The sequence below is a fragment of the Ailuropoda melanoleuca genome, chromosome 2 (assembly GCF_002007445.2).
Source record: "Ailuropoda melanoleuca isolate Jingjing chromosome 2, ASM200744v2, whole genome shotgun sequence".
Classification (NCBI taxonomy): Eukaryota; Metazoa; Chordata; class Mammalia; order Carnivora; family Ursidae; genus Ailuropoda; species Ailuropoda melanoleuca.
Window position 1 is genome coordinate 47,765,009 of NC_048219.1, and position 14,023 is coordinate 47,779,031.

The 14,023-nt window shown below is 36.8% G+C and overlaps 1 protein-coding gene across 8 annotated transcripts in view; it reads right to left on the minus strand.

Annotated features, from left to right (window-relative positions):
• The window catches only part of SLC44A5 (solute carrier family 44 member 5), a 352,457-nt gene that overhangs the window by 286,041 nt on the left and 52,393 nt on the right, over positions 1 to 14,023 (minus strand). The window lies entirely within an intron of this gene.

The window sequence follows — 14,023 nt, forward strand, 5'->3', positions numbered from 1 at the left end:
TATAGCAATCCAAATTTTTTTATTGAAGCCCAATAGTTTATACTTCCTGTTTACTGTTCCAAATTGTGCTTATGTCTTATTACAAGCTTTAGTCAAATTCTGTCCCATAGCTAACAATGCCTTTTTATTCAACTTCTGCTCATTTTAGGCCCACTCAAGTTCTATTTCTTTAATATTCCCTGACAATTCTGATGACTGTCTAACTCTCTGAATGTCTACAGTGTTACTGTCCATACTATACAATTTAACACTTACCTTAATTAACTATCAATGGAAAGAGTAACTTTACTGAAATTAAATTTACTGCAAGAGGCTGCATCCATCATGCAATAAAGCATTCATGAAAACTTAGAGAGGAAGGGGTCCTCAAAGGAATCACGGAAAAACTTACCATAATCAGCCATGTAGTCCTCAAATAACAAAAGCAGTGCTCTATGTTTTTGTTGCCTTTAAGTACATCAGTCTCGTTTTGACTAGATGATCTCAAAGACTATGTTTCCTTGCTATCAAATTTTCAAAATATTTTCAGGTATGGGGAGACCATTTTCTTGAAGTGAAAAATTAAGAATAAATCATGAAAGTCAAAATTCAAGCAGATAATGACCCAAGAAGTTGTTGAGTTCAGGAAATGCAAATTAGTGGCTTTCTTGCCCCAAGTCCTCCTGTCAGCTAGGTCTGGAAGAGGCCCACCATCATCCCCAAAGTGGCCCTCGAGACAGCCAATATCAATTGATCAGACCTAGCAGACAAAAGGACACCTATTTCCATCCTAACGTAGTCTAACCCTCTTGGTTCTAAAAGCAAAGAAAACTTATGCTAGGAAATTTAAAGTGACTTGTCCAGGTACATACAGGGTAACTGATCAAGGCCAGAACCAGCCTTCTGACTCCTCTCCAGGATTCTCCCCACTGCCCCTCCTCATTCATTTCTGAAATGCAGGATTTAAGTTTCCATTCTAAAGCAATCAAAACACAGACAGCAAACCTTTGACAGAGAGTTTTCATATTAATGCTCATGAATATAACATTGAAATGAAAAATGACAGTTTTAAGTCAAGTGATAGAGCTGCTTAGTCTGTTATTTTTCAGTTGGGTTTATTTACTTAAGCCTAGAATGTGTCATGACTGGAAATAGACAAAACAGATTATTTTAATTCCACTGTCCGAGAAAAAGAAACGGGAAATAGTTTTCATTTAAGAACTGGGCTCAAATCCAGTCCCAAAATAACTTATACTACTGAATCGACTTTTTAAAGATGACATTTCTCCCATTAATGGCGATGCATTATTATAAGTATAGCTTAATCACTGAAATTTAAATTACAAAAAAAACGTATTTAAAGGAATATGAAAAAAAGAGATAATGGAGAGAAATAAACATCTATTTTAATATAAATAATGACCATTTCCTCATCACAGAAAATATGCTCACATTTCAGAATTATAATTTCCCAGATCCTCTCCCTAAAGCACAGTTTCCAAATATTGCAATCACCTTTGCAACTCAGTTGGGATGAAACTGCCTTGTCAAACTTAACTAGCCAATTGATAATTCTGTCTTGATTAACCTTCATTTTTACGTATACTATAATTGAAGCTGATTTTGGGGGAGAACGCATCATCTAACACAGTTAGAAATTGCCTCTGGCACTGTCTGCTTTACCCAAGGAAACCAGGATGACAACTGAAGTTCTGTTACTTTGCAGAGGTAATCCATTTTAGCAACTATGTTACTTAGTTGCAAGTATCAGCAGTTGGTCCCATAGCCTCTCCTTCCACGCTGAGAAAGTGAGTCCAACTCATATTTGAGGGCAGGATGAGGAAAGGAGCAAATATACAGAATATCTTCTCTTCAGCATGGACCCTGCCACCACACCAGAGGGGGAGGAGTGTATGCTGAAACACACAGAGGAAGTCCAAGGCCTGTCCTGCCCCTGATCCACAAAAAAAGGGCAATCAGTTTGAGGGTTCTCCTTGGGTCTAGATATACACAGGAACAATCCAAATGGGCCTCAGAAAAATCTAGACACAAATTGATGCTTACTAAGAGCGCCCTGGAAAGCTGGAGTGATTTTCACCTCAACTCCCTTTGTCAACTGAGATCACTGGTGGCCCATGAATTTGGTCAAAACAAGAAGGAAACCAAGAGCTCTGGTCAGACGCCATCACCATAGCCCAGGCATGGATCCTGAAGGCAAACAGGATAGCCAAAACAAATCGCGACTTCTAGAAACTAGAACAGTAGTTCCCCAGGCGTGTTTGTGAAATACCGGAGCACTCTGCTTTCTGGCCTAGGCATTCCAAAAATTCAGAAATCACTTCCCCTGCAGCACATTACTGAATCGTTTTTTTTTTTTCAATCAACTTACTCATCTGGAAAAGGGGACAAGTACCCCACCTAACTTAGAAGAAATTAGCTTCTAAGACATCATTCACAACATGGAAAATCCTTTAAAACACTGCTATTTACATAATTAAAACCCAAATTCCTTGAAAACTTACTGTATGCTGGCTAATCCAACACAGTAAGCAGAGAATAAATTTGAGCTGGAAATACTTGCCTTGTTATTAGTTTTGTCATTCCTAGCAGAGCCCTTGTTTTCTTTTTTATAAAATAATCATAATAAAATGTATTGCACAACTTATTCTGAAGATTACATGGAAAACATTGGAAAAGGCATAAAAATGCCTGGCCCATGAAAGAAACTAAGTAAATAATTTTCTTCCCCTATTTCCTTTTTTCTTATAAAGAAGATATCCATGTTAAAATACTTTTGAATGTTGTGTATTCTAATTTCAATGAATAACTCTGCAGTCCTCTAGCTGAACAATTCAAATCGGTAGCCTAATCTGGATCCCTTTTTCCAGAAATATATTGCAATTTTATTTTTCTTCCAGTCAATCCCACTATGTTGGAAGAGAAAGAAGGAGGATCTACCCCTATTCAGTTGAATAATAGCAATATTTTATGGCCTCTTTTCCATGGAGTCCTCTTCTTTTGTGTTAAGTTTAACATGCACCTCTCGAAATATTTCTGCTACTCTGTCTTCCAGAGTCTGCTTGTGGGCCTCTGACATTACAAATAGAGCAAGGCAGTGTTAGGAGCAAATATGTATACTCCTGCAAAAGAAATTAATAGAAAGAGGGGAAGCCAGGCATGTTTGATGCCTCTAAGAGAATAAGCAGTAACAGTCTCATGGCCAAGAACAACAGCAGGCTTGTCCATCTGTCCATCATGAAATTGAGTGTGCCTACTAGTTATCAACAGGAGGTGGCCATGTGGGCATCACACTAAAATAGAAATTCTGTCATCAGGAAGACAAGGTGAGGAGGGAAGAAAAGGATTAACTGTTTCAGAATCAATTTCTGGGTGAGCATGATGAATACAAAGAATTGCTGCATGTTTCTTATTCACAGACTATGAAATTTTGATTCATTCTTTTATTCATTCATTAAAGATTTTCAGGGTGCTTTCTAGAAGCCAGACACTATGCTAGCCATTATGGAGCCAAAGAATAATTTCCTGGCGTGCTGGGCTGGCTCAGTTTGTAGAGCATATGACTCTTGATTTGGGGGCCATGAATTTGAGCCCCACGTGGGGTGTAAAAATTTTTTTAATTAAAAAAATAATTTCCTTCTTTTGGGAATTGTTTCATGAGCAAGACAGAGAAGTAAACAAAAAATTATAATACGGGAGGATGACAGCCAATGTGTATACAATATGCAGTGAGAACCCAAAGAAAGACGTCATTAACTATGCAAAAATATGCCAACTTTACAAATCTGTGAGTCATCTGGGCACGGGGACGGGCTATGCTAATCTCTGTAATATTTCAGTGCTATTATATGTGCTATAGAAGTGAGGTCAACCAGAGAAGTAGAATAGAAAATCTAAGACCAAACAGATGGGTCTTGATCAACTATGTTTGCCTTAGGGTGGAAGAAAACGTGTTATTGCCTTCACCTTCAATTATCACAATCCTTTTTTCTTAAGAATGAGTATATGCTTAATTTTTATCTGATTCTTAATTTTATTAACTCTGTCTAAACACATCCATTTCTATTTTCTCTAATATGTTTGAGAGTGTGACTGCTGAACAACAGATAGACACAAAGACAGAGACAGATGTAGATGTAGGTCTAAATACATGTGTCGGTGTAGACATGTATGCAGAAATGGCATCTTGGCTTCTGGAAATATGAGTTACGATATAATTCTTAAATTTTACAATAAAACATTTTCTTTAAGGCAATTTCTAACAGAAGAGTGACTCTAAGGCATAGATTTATTGGCATTTAGCAAAACTGAGATGTTAATAAAACTAAATCCTCAGTGTGCTATAAGGCCTACTATAAAGGCTTCCTTTCAGTTGCAGACTTGAATAAGGAGTGAATTGAGGGACTCCCATTTAAGCTAATGTAGAAATACTGAGAACTGTCAGCTTAAAAATCTGATTTAAATGTTTGCTGGCTTTGTTGCTAACATGCACTTGAAAACATAAAATCCACATCAGTTTCACATCAGATGAAATTTATTATTCCTCTCTGAGGCAATTTTTGGCTCTGGATCATTTGCCCTTGGGTTATCTCTGGCATCGGCATTCCTCTATGTTGTCCCTGAAACCATGCACTTCCTACAGCTACATGCATAAAAATACTGGTACTCCCGTCCGTGACCCCTCGCCCAGTCACAGGAGCCAATGGCACATTCTGAAAATGCAGCATGAGGCATGAGCACCAGATACTAGCAACAGGCCTATCCAGAGTCCGGGTCCTCCTTGAAGAACACACTCCGAAGAGTAACAGCCATCACTCTCCATGTCTCGTCCTGATATCCTGTCCTGGTGGCCACCAAAACTGAAATGCCCTATCCCCTGACAAACTCAAAAGGAAAAAGTCACATTGCTACTGATATACAACAATCTGACAAACACAAAAGTCTTAAATTTTATCTCTAATCTAGACTTCAGTCACCTAATTAGCCTATGCGACATGCCAAAATTTCATTTGTACCTTACTTGTGTATCATGAAAACTACAGTGCCATATAGAGATATTTGTTTAATGTTTTTATTCTGTCCATCTATCAATTCTGTATAAGTGATTCCTGCTCACTGTTCTCGATGTGCTTCTCTTACGACACCTAGCACAACTTCACAGGTAATTTCATTTACAGAATATTTTGTTCTGATGGCGGTGGTGGTAAGGCTGCAGCCTCTCTGCTCTACTCTGACAAGTGTACAAGTATTATCCTCTGAATGGACAAGGTTTTGCCAGGATCTGTGCTATTTCCTATGACTTTTGTTACAGATTTCTAATCACCATAGCTTTTTTTTTCATTTATTACATGTTAAAACTTCCCCCAAAATGGGATTAAAAAATAAAAAGTAAATATCCTTACAGAGTGAGTTGAGCCCAAGCCCAAGAAGTTTGACTTATAAATGCTATAGAGAAAGTCATTTTTTAATTTATAGTCTAAAGCCTGGAGGCAATTTGACATCAAATGGAGGCCAACAGAAGCATCGATTAGTGGAAGTGAAAAAAGCGGTTATTACAATGAATGAAATGGTTTCTTTCTGATGGTGGAAGTTATGTTATCTCTTCTAGATTATCAGTAGCCAATGTTGAGAGAAGAGAGATAAATATTAAATGAGCAACTGGGGAAAGGGCTAGGTAACACTCAGCATACTCCAGATGTCCAGGAGCATACCAATCGTAGAGCTTCAAGAAATTATTTTCCTTAAAGCATTGTTAGACATGGTAGCAATGCTTTGCTCTTGGCTCACTTAAACCAATCTACACTACAATGTAGCTGAAGTAAAATACAGTCCTAGTAATTCTATTTCAAACACACTCAACCATTTGTAACGCACTTCTGAATTACAATTTGTGAACAATCGTAAAAACCACCATTTCTTCGGCATATACATACCACCTCTCAGGTCCTATGCCAATTTAATCTCATAGACCTTGGTCCGTGAGACAACTACTGTTATTCTCTTTTACAGATGAGCAAACAGGCCTAAAAGACTAAAGTCATCTGCCTCAGACCTGAGAATGTTAGTAACACTGTATATCAGCATAGAAGAAAATGTCCTGTGAGCTGGCTATTTCCCAGTTTTCATACTTGAAGAACAACTGTAATGCCCACTCGCAGGACAGAATCTCTGGAGCACAACCCCAGGCACACATTCACGGGAGCAGGGGTCTCTGTCGGTGGCCAGCCATATAGTACAATGCATTTACAGCCTTCAGGAACCTATATAGATTTAGACACATTCTTGGGCCGTTTCTAAGCATCTTGTTAGATCTTTAGATCCTATTTTTAATAACCCTTTTAATCTTTTCAAAATACTCAGCCAAAGATCAAAGCTGCGGCTTAGCTTTAAGCTACACATTGTAGATCTTCCATTTTAATTTGTACTCTGGCAACATTTTACTTTTTTTTTCAAAGCTAGGAATAGATTTTCTTTCATGAAGGAATAAAATGTGCCCTTAAGGAAAACAGTATTCATTTTCAATAAACATTTACTAAATAACTACCTTTTCAAAAGTAAAAGGCTAGGCCTGAAGAGGGTAAAAAGATAGATGAAACCTGGTCTGTGTCTGCCAGGGGCTTAAAACCTAATTATGGAGATAGAATTAGGAGGAATCGGGGTTAAAATCTGAAGTGAAGCCCAGTGGTCCCTCTCCAAGGAACAAGTGACAGCATGTTGCTTTTCTAAGGAGCAAGACCTGGCTGTGTCACAATATGAAAAGGGGGCTGATAATAACAATCCTCTAAAATAAAGGTTAAAGATTCCGGTTCTAGCAATAACTCTTAAGGTAGGGGGTAACAATGCAGGAAAAAAGGAGCAGTTTCAGAAGTGACTTGAGGATGCTTGGGGGTGTGCTTTTACAAACTATATAGCCCAGGCTCCCCACACCTGCCCCAGAATCCCTGGGGCGCTAGGACCCAGGCACAGGAGAGAGGGTATCATGCGTCTCAGAGGTCTTGAGATAGGAAAAGATGGGGAGCGGGAATGTCTAACACGCTGCAGTTTTTCAGGGGAAGCTCCTAACACCACGGTGTGGATTCATTTCTCTATTGTCCTTATTTAATATTGAACAAATAATATTTTACACAAAAGTCCCGAGCAAGAGGGACTTAATTGGAGCAGGTGATTACCTTCGTCACTCATTAAGAGGCTGTCTCTTCAGGAGGAAGCCTGAGTCACTGCAAAGTTGAGTTGCTTAGAAAGGAGTCTGTGATAAAAACAAGTATGAAGAGGATTATCTAAAGCAAATGGTTTTAACTTATTAAAAACCTACATTTGGGGAATGCTCTCACAACCATAATTTACACTCCCTAAAAACTTGGAGAATTAGCCTAATTCTCTAACACATAAAATGCCGCAGGTATCTACTCTCTTTGAAGGAAACTGTGTTCTCCTCTTTACTACTAAAATAAAATTTTCCCTGCCACAGCCTCCTAAATCTTGGTCCTTATTTTTATTATCTACTCTCACATTTCACATCCACCTGTAAGAGCATTACTAACCAGTTGATTTCTCTATCCTGTCTTCCACTAATATGGACCTTTTTTTCAGCACTCCCATTTATGTTTTTATGTTTAGCTACCATGCTGATCAACAAATTGGTTGTACTGGGTGGCATTTTTCTTTTGAGTTCTTCTTTCCCTAATTTTAGGCTAAGTATTTTTAATGATTATACAACACATAACTCATTGTGAAAATTTATTACAAAAAAGCATTTTTTAATGAAATGGAAAAGCTAATTTTGCCAGGTAGAAATCACTACTAAAATTTGGTCATTTTTCCTATCTGTCCTTTTTCTATGTATGTCTCTTAACTTTTTATTTTGAAATAATTTTAGGCTTACAGGAAAGTTGCAAAAATAGTACAGACATTTCTGTGTACTCTTCACTCAGCTTCTCCTACTGTTAACATCTCGCATTATCCCATAGTATAATTATCAAAATCTTCTATGCATATTTTTTTAAAGATTTTATTTATTTATTCAACAGAGAGATAGAGACAGCCAGCGAGAGAGGGAACACAAGCAGGGGGAGTGGGAGAGGAAGAAGCAGGCTCATAGTGGAAGAGCCTGATGTGGGGCTCGATCCCAGAACGCCGGGGATCACGCCCTGAGCCAAAGGCAGACGCTTAACCGCTGTGCCACCCAGGGGCCCCATTCTATGCATATTTTGACAAGATCTATATAACATTTTTATCTAATATATGGTCATTTTTCTCCAATTGTCTCAATAATGTCCTTTACAGGGTTTTTCTCTCATCCAGATCCAAGATCACACATTACATGTAGTTGGCATATCTTGTTAGTCCCCAGTTCTTCACACTTTTCTTTTCATGACAATTTTCCGAGAGTACCAGAGTAGTTATTTTGAAGAATATGCTTTTGGGTCTGTCTAATCTGTTTCCACATGGTTAGATTCAGGTTATAAATTTGGATAAGAATACTACATAAACCGTGCTTTAACTTTCTCAATGCATCACATCAGGAATCAAATCTCAGTGTTTCTGTCACTGGTGATATTAATTTTGATCACCCAGTAAGGTGGTGTCAGTCAGGTTTCTTCTCTACAGACTACCATTTTTCACTTTGCAATTAATAAGTAATCTCTGCAGAGATTTCTGATTACATATATTATATATAATATATATGTAATATATGTGTTATATATATAATGTTATATATATATAGCATTCTATTATATATGCAATATATATTACATATATATATATATTACATTCTTCTTCAGACTTTTATCACACATTGATTATTCTTCTGAGTCAATTGTTTGCATAGTCGTTCCAAAATAGTGATTTTTTTCTACTTCTATTATTCCTTCTATGTCTATGAGTTGATGTACCCATTCCTTTCTCTTAAAGTTCTCCTTAATTCATATTTGTATTCTTGTATGTCCAAATTCAAGACTTTTCAAGTTATTTTTAAATCTATTTTTAATGTCACCACATTTTTTAAAATTTTACATTCCCAGTCTTACATGTTAAGAAGCCCAGAACTGACATTTCATATTGCTCCATTTAACCCTTTCCCTACTTCATGAAACTTTGCTTGAAATTTCTAAGTCTTTCTTTAAACTTCTAATTATAATCTAAGACTAGCCCTGCCTCATGACAGTGCTACCTAATTAGTCCTGGAAAATGTCTAACTCCTATCCAAGAATCTTGCTAATATGTCTCTGGGTTTGTTCAAACTAATTCTCATTTTTATCACGTTTCATTCATCACACTGTGAAGAATAAGGAAGACTTAGCCCAATCCCATAATTTAAGGACCAGGAACCTTCTAGTCCACTAGTTCAATTCTGTGTTCAGACAAGAATCAAAATGTAATCCTCAGAAAATGGATTGATTCAATAACCTCAGCGAAGAAAAATGCTTAGGATGTTAACTGTCTGAAATTCAATAATCTTTTAAAATGTTTACTATTAAGCAACTAAACAATTAAAAGTTCATTCCTATTTCTACAATGTAATTTCGGATTTGTCAAGCCCTGCCAAATTCCCCATCATTTGCATCCTTCCCCTCCCAAAATCTATGGCTGCAATCTTAGTTCCAGCCTTGTTTCTAGAAGCAATCCTGATTTTAGACAAGTGAAATTTAGCTAGCCTCTCTAGAACTGACATCAAATTAAATATCCTCTTTTTTCTTAACTTTTACTTTACATTAAGAGGTTCAGCTCTTGATTCCTTGACCAAATTTCCCCATCTTGAACCAATGATGGTCCTTCCCTATCTGTTGACTTACCCCCTGCCTAGGTCTTTAAAGATGAGTGTAACTGAAAATTCTCCACTATCTTGCTCTTCCTTCTTGTTGGTATAGCTCCGCCACTACATGTTGAATTACTCTCTCATTTCCCACCTGTGATCTTTCTCATTTATTCAACAAACACTTATGAACAAACATTTATGAATTACTCTCTCACTTCCCACCTGTGATCTTTCTCATTCATTCAACAAACACTTATTGAAGTACCTCTTCCATGTCAAATATTTTGCTAAACACATGCGCAGATAGTAGTGCTTTAAAAAAAAAGGGGGGGTGTACTTTAACTCCCAAGCTTAAGGAACTGTATTCCTCCGAGGGCAACAGTGAATGGGTTCACAAAGAAACAATAATATAATTACAATATAATATAATAATATAGCACTTAGCACAAGGTATGAATAGTATTAGAAAACAAATAGGAAATAATGGAGTTTAATCAGGGAAAGTGTCTCTGATAAATTAACACTGAGGATGGAGATTTGAAGGATGAAAGAACCAGCCATGAAAGGCACTGGAAATAGCATTTCAGGCCAAACTGTAGCAAATGCGAATACCTTAAAAACTTAGGGAGTTGGAGGAGCCAAATGGAAGCCAGTGGGGCTGGAATATATTGAGGGAAGAGCAAAAATGCTTACATGAGAAAGGAGAGGCACACCATGCAATCCCTTGTGGGCCATGGAAAGGAATTTAGATTATAATATAATTCTAATGAGAAGCTATTCAAGGCTTATAAGTAGGAAAACCACATGGTTTTCATTTTTAAAAGATACTCTGGCAAGTTGAAAACAGGCTTCCAAACAAAAAAATGTACACAAACATTCATAGCACCATTTCTCATAATAGTCAAAAGTGGAAGGAACCTAAACGTCCATCAACAGATGAATGAATAAACAACCTGTGATATATCCATACAAGGGAATATTATTCAGCCATAAAAAATGAAGTACCAATACATGCTACATCACGGATGAACCTTGAAAACATCATGCCGCGTCAAAGAAGCCAGACACAAAAGGTCACAAATGCACAATTCCATTTATATGAAATGTCTAGAATAGGCAAATTCATAGAAACAGAAAGTAGACCAGTGGTTTCCATAACTGCACTAGAGCAGTGACAATAGAGATGGTGGAAAGGGGAAAGACCCACTGCATATTTTGAAAGTAAAATTTACAGGATTTGCTGATGTCAGGAACCGAGACAGAGAGAGGGAGGGAGGGAAGGCGGGAACAAGGGAGAGCAGGATCTAGAAGTATTCAGAAGCTTTAGACTTAGAGGATGAACATGTTTTAAGAAGAAATGAAGGACCCAGCTTTAGACTTATTAACCCTGAGATGTGCCCAACCCCATCTGGACTATCCTATGTTAACAAATTTTTACTTTCTAGTATTTAACTTTTCTAGACTTCAATTTCTTCATCTACAAAACAGGAATACTAATGGTATTTACCTTAAATGGTTGCTCTGAGAATTAAATTAGGTAATTGTTATAAAGTTCTTAGCACAACTTCTAACACATAATAATCTTCAATCATTGTTAAGAGATTACTGTTATTGTTATAATCTTTGTCCTGATTACTGTACTTATTACATATGCTGCCTCTCTGTTCCGCCTTCCAGCACCTGCAGAAGCTTGGCCCACTCTGGTTTTGAACAATCTCAGACTCTCCCAATCTGCTCTGTCTTGCTGCAGCTGAGGCTACAACTGGCCATTTTTGGAGACATATTGAGAGAGGGATCTGACTGAAAATCATATTCAGATCCCTTAGCCAGGCAAGTACATTCCTATGGTGGAGAAGGCACACTGGGCTCAAATAACAGCATAACAATTTCTTATTAAAAGCATCCAACTCATTTTCTTCTAATTTTATACTTCCTTGGCATCTTCCTATCCTTAATTTTATTTTCCAAGTTTCCTTTCCCATGGGGAATAAAATGTGCTGAAAAACTGACATGAGTATTCTAGACTACTTGGCAGTTAATTTCTTCATAGAGACTTGTAAATTGATGTTCTGGTTTATAATCAGACTCTTGTAAGTTTAGCTAGAAGGAATCAATTTGCCTGGGCCTATTAACCTCTGGGTAACCACGTAATAACCCAGTTTCTGAACCTGAAAGCTGTGTGTCTGACTCTGGGCAATGACAGTCACTATGACATGTACATTGTAACAACAGGCTGAAACAGCCATCCAGATTTAAGAATACAATATTTCACAGAGAACTGGTAAATATTAAATGATTTAATATATATTAAAGTGCCTGGCACATGTTAGGCTCTCAATAAATGTTGGTTTATGTTTTATTTTTTATATGAAATATATTACATATTTTTTTATGCAAACCATACGCAATCCAGAAGGGGGGAAAATCCAAGTTTGAAAAATTTCCAGATGAACTGAAATGAAACCAAGTTTTTTTTTCCCACTTCATCCCAATCTATCCCTAAATCTCCCCCTTCTAGTTTCCTTTTTCATGTTTTCTCATTTGTGTAACTACTTTTGCAACTGGCTGTTTTCATAATTTATCACTCGGTAATACTTGGAGGCTTAATGCCAATAAAAGCAGTATCTGAAAATAATCTTATATATTCTGAGGAATAATTTACTCACAAGCTCTGTAACCTTGCACAAGTCAATTAGCCTATATATATGACTGTGTCTCATTAATCAGTAAATGTGCCATGTCTCATATTCATAAACTATATTTACTACTGAATCCTCAGCACTTAGCACAAAGTAGGTGTGATTGACATTTATATCGATGACTGGATGGATAGATGCTAAGACTATATTTTGTTCAAAAATCTGATAAATAAGCCCATTTTTTATAATAAAGAAGATGGAAATCAGGCACTAGTTATCCATAAAAGTTTAAAGTTCTTGTTTAAAGAAAAACTGACAAAAAAATCCATTGATTGATGGTAAAGAACAGATTCTCATGTAGGCTTTCTATGTGCCAACCTCAACACCATAATGATGGGTGAGTGAGCGAGGGAGTGGATTGATGCGTCAGTCAATAAGCAAAATATTTTATACAAAATAAACACAGAAGTAAACTTTAAAAATATACTTTTTAACGCATAAATTTCCTGACCAGGTTTTTTCATTTGGGGTTTTACCCATCTCAGAATGCCCAGAAAACCTTGCTCACAATAGCTATCCCTCTGGAGTTTCTGTCACTTTTAGGAAATAATGACACAATTCAGTATTGATTATAATAACAGGATGTAAGAGGAGCTTCCAACTCTTCGATTTTGTAGTGGTATATTTACTTTCCAGAAGTTATCTTTAGCTCTCTATTTCACCTGTTCCACGCTTGTGACTGTGAAGTAATTATAAATGATAACTTTCCCATCCCTTTCACCTTTGTTAATGAACAAGTTAAAGAATGTAGGGGATTTTTAAATTTAAATTCAATTAGCCAACATATAGTACATCATTAGTTTCTGACGTAGTGTTCAATGATTCATCAATTGTGTATAACACTCAGTGTTCATCCCATCATGTGCCATCCATAGTGCCCATCACCTGGTTACCCCATCTCCCCACTGACCTCCCCTCAGTTTTTCCCAGAGTCAAGAGTCTGTCATGGTTTGTCTCCCTCTCTGATTTCTTCCTATTCAGTTTTCCGTCCCTTCCCCTATGATTTTCTGCGCTATTTTTTATATTCCATATATGCAATTGTCTTTCTCTGACTGACTTATTTCACTTAGCGTAATACCCTCCAGTTCCAACCACATCGATATAAATGGTAGGTATTCATCCTTTCTGCTGAGTAATATTCCATTGCATATATGTAGGGGATTTTTAAAAATTCAATTTAAATCTATTTCTGCTGGTATATAGGGAAAAAAAACAGGACAACAGTTTGAAAATTAGCATACCAAGTCAAGAATGAGAAAACACACTTGCAGAAGTTTTATCATCTTTTCTAATAAACCTCACATTTCCAGGAAAAGTATTAGAACTATATTTCCGTTTTCTTTCTTCTTTTTCCATAATCACTGTAGCCTAAGTAAAATCATATTTTCTAGACTTCAGTGCCCCTCAGTTCAATTTAGTTCAATTTAACAAACATTACTGACTACCTGCTGGGGACCAGCCACTATACAAGGTTCTTAGGAGTCAAAGATTAATAAGACATATTTTCTAACTCATGAAGTTCACAGCTTAATTAGTACATTGTTTTATTGTTTTTCAAAGCCTCTGTTCC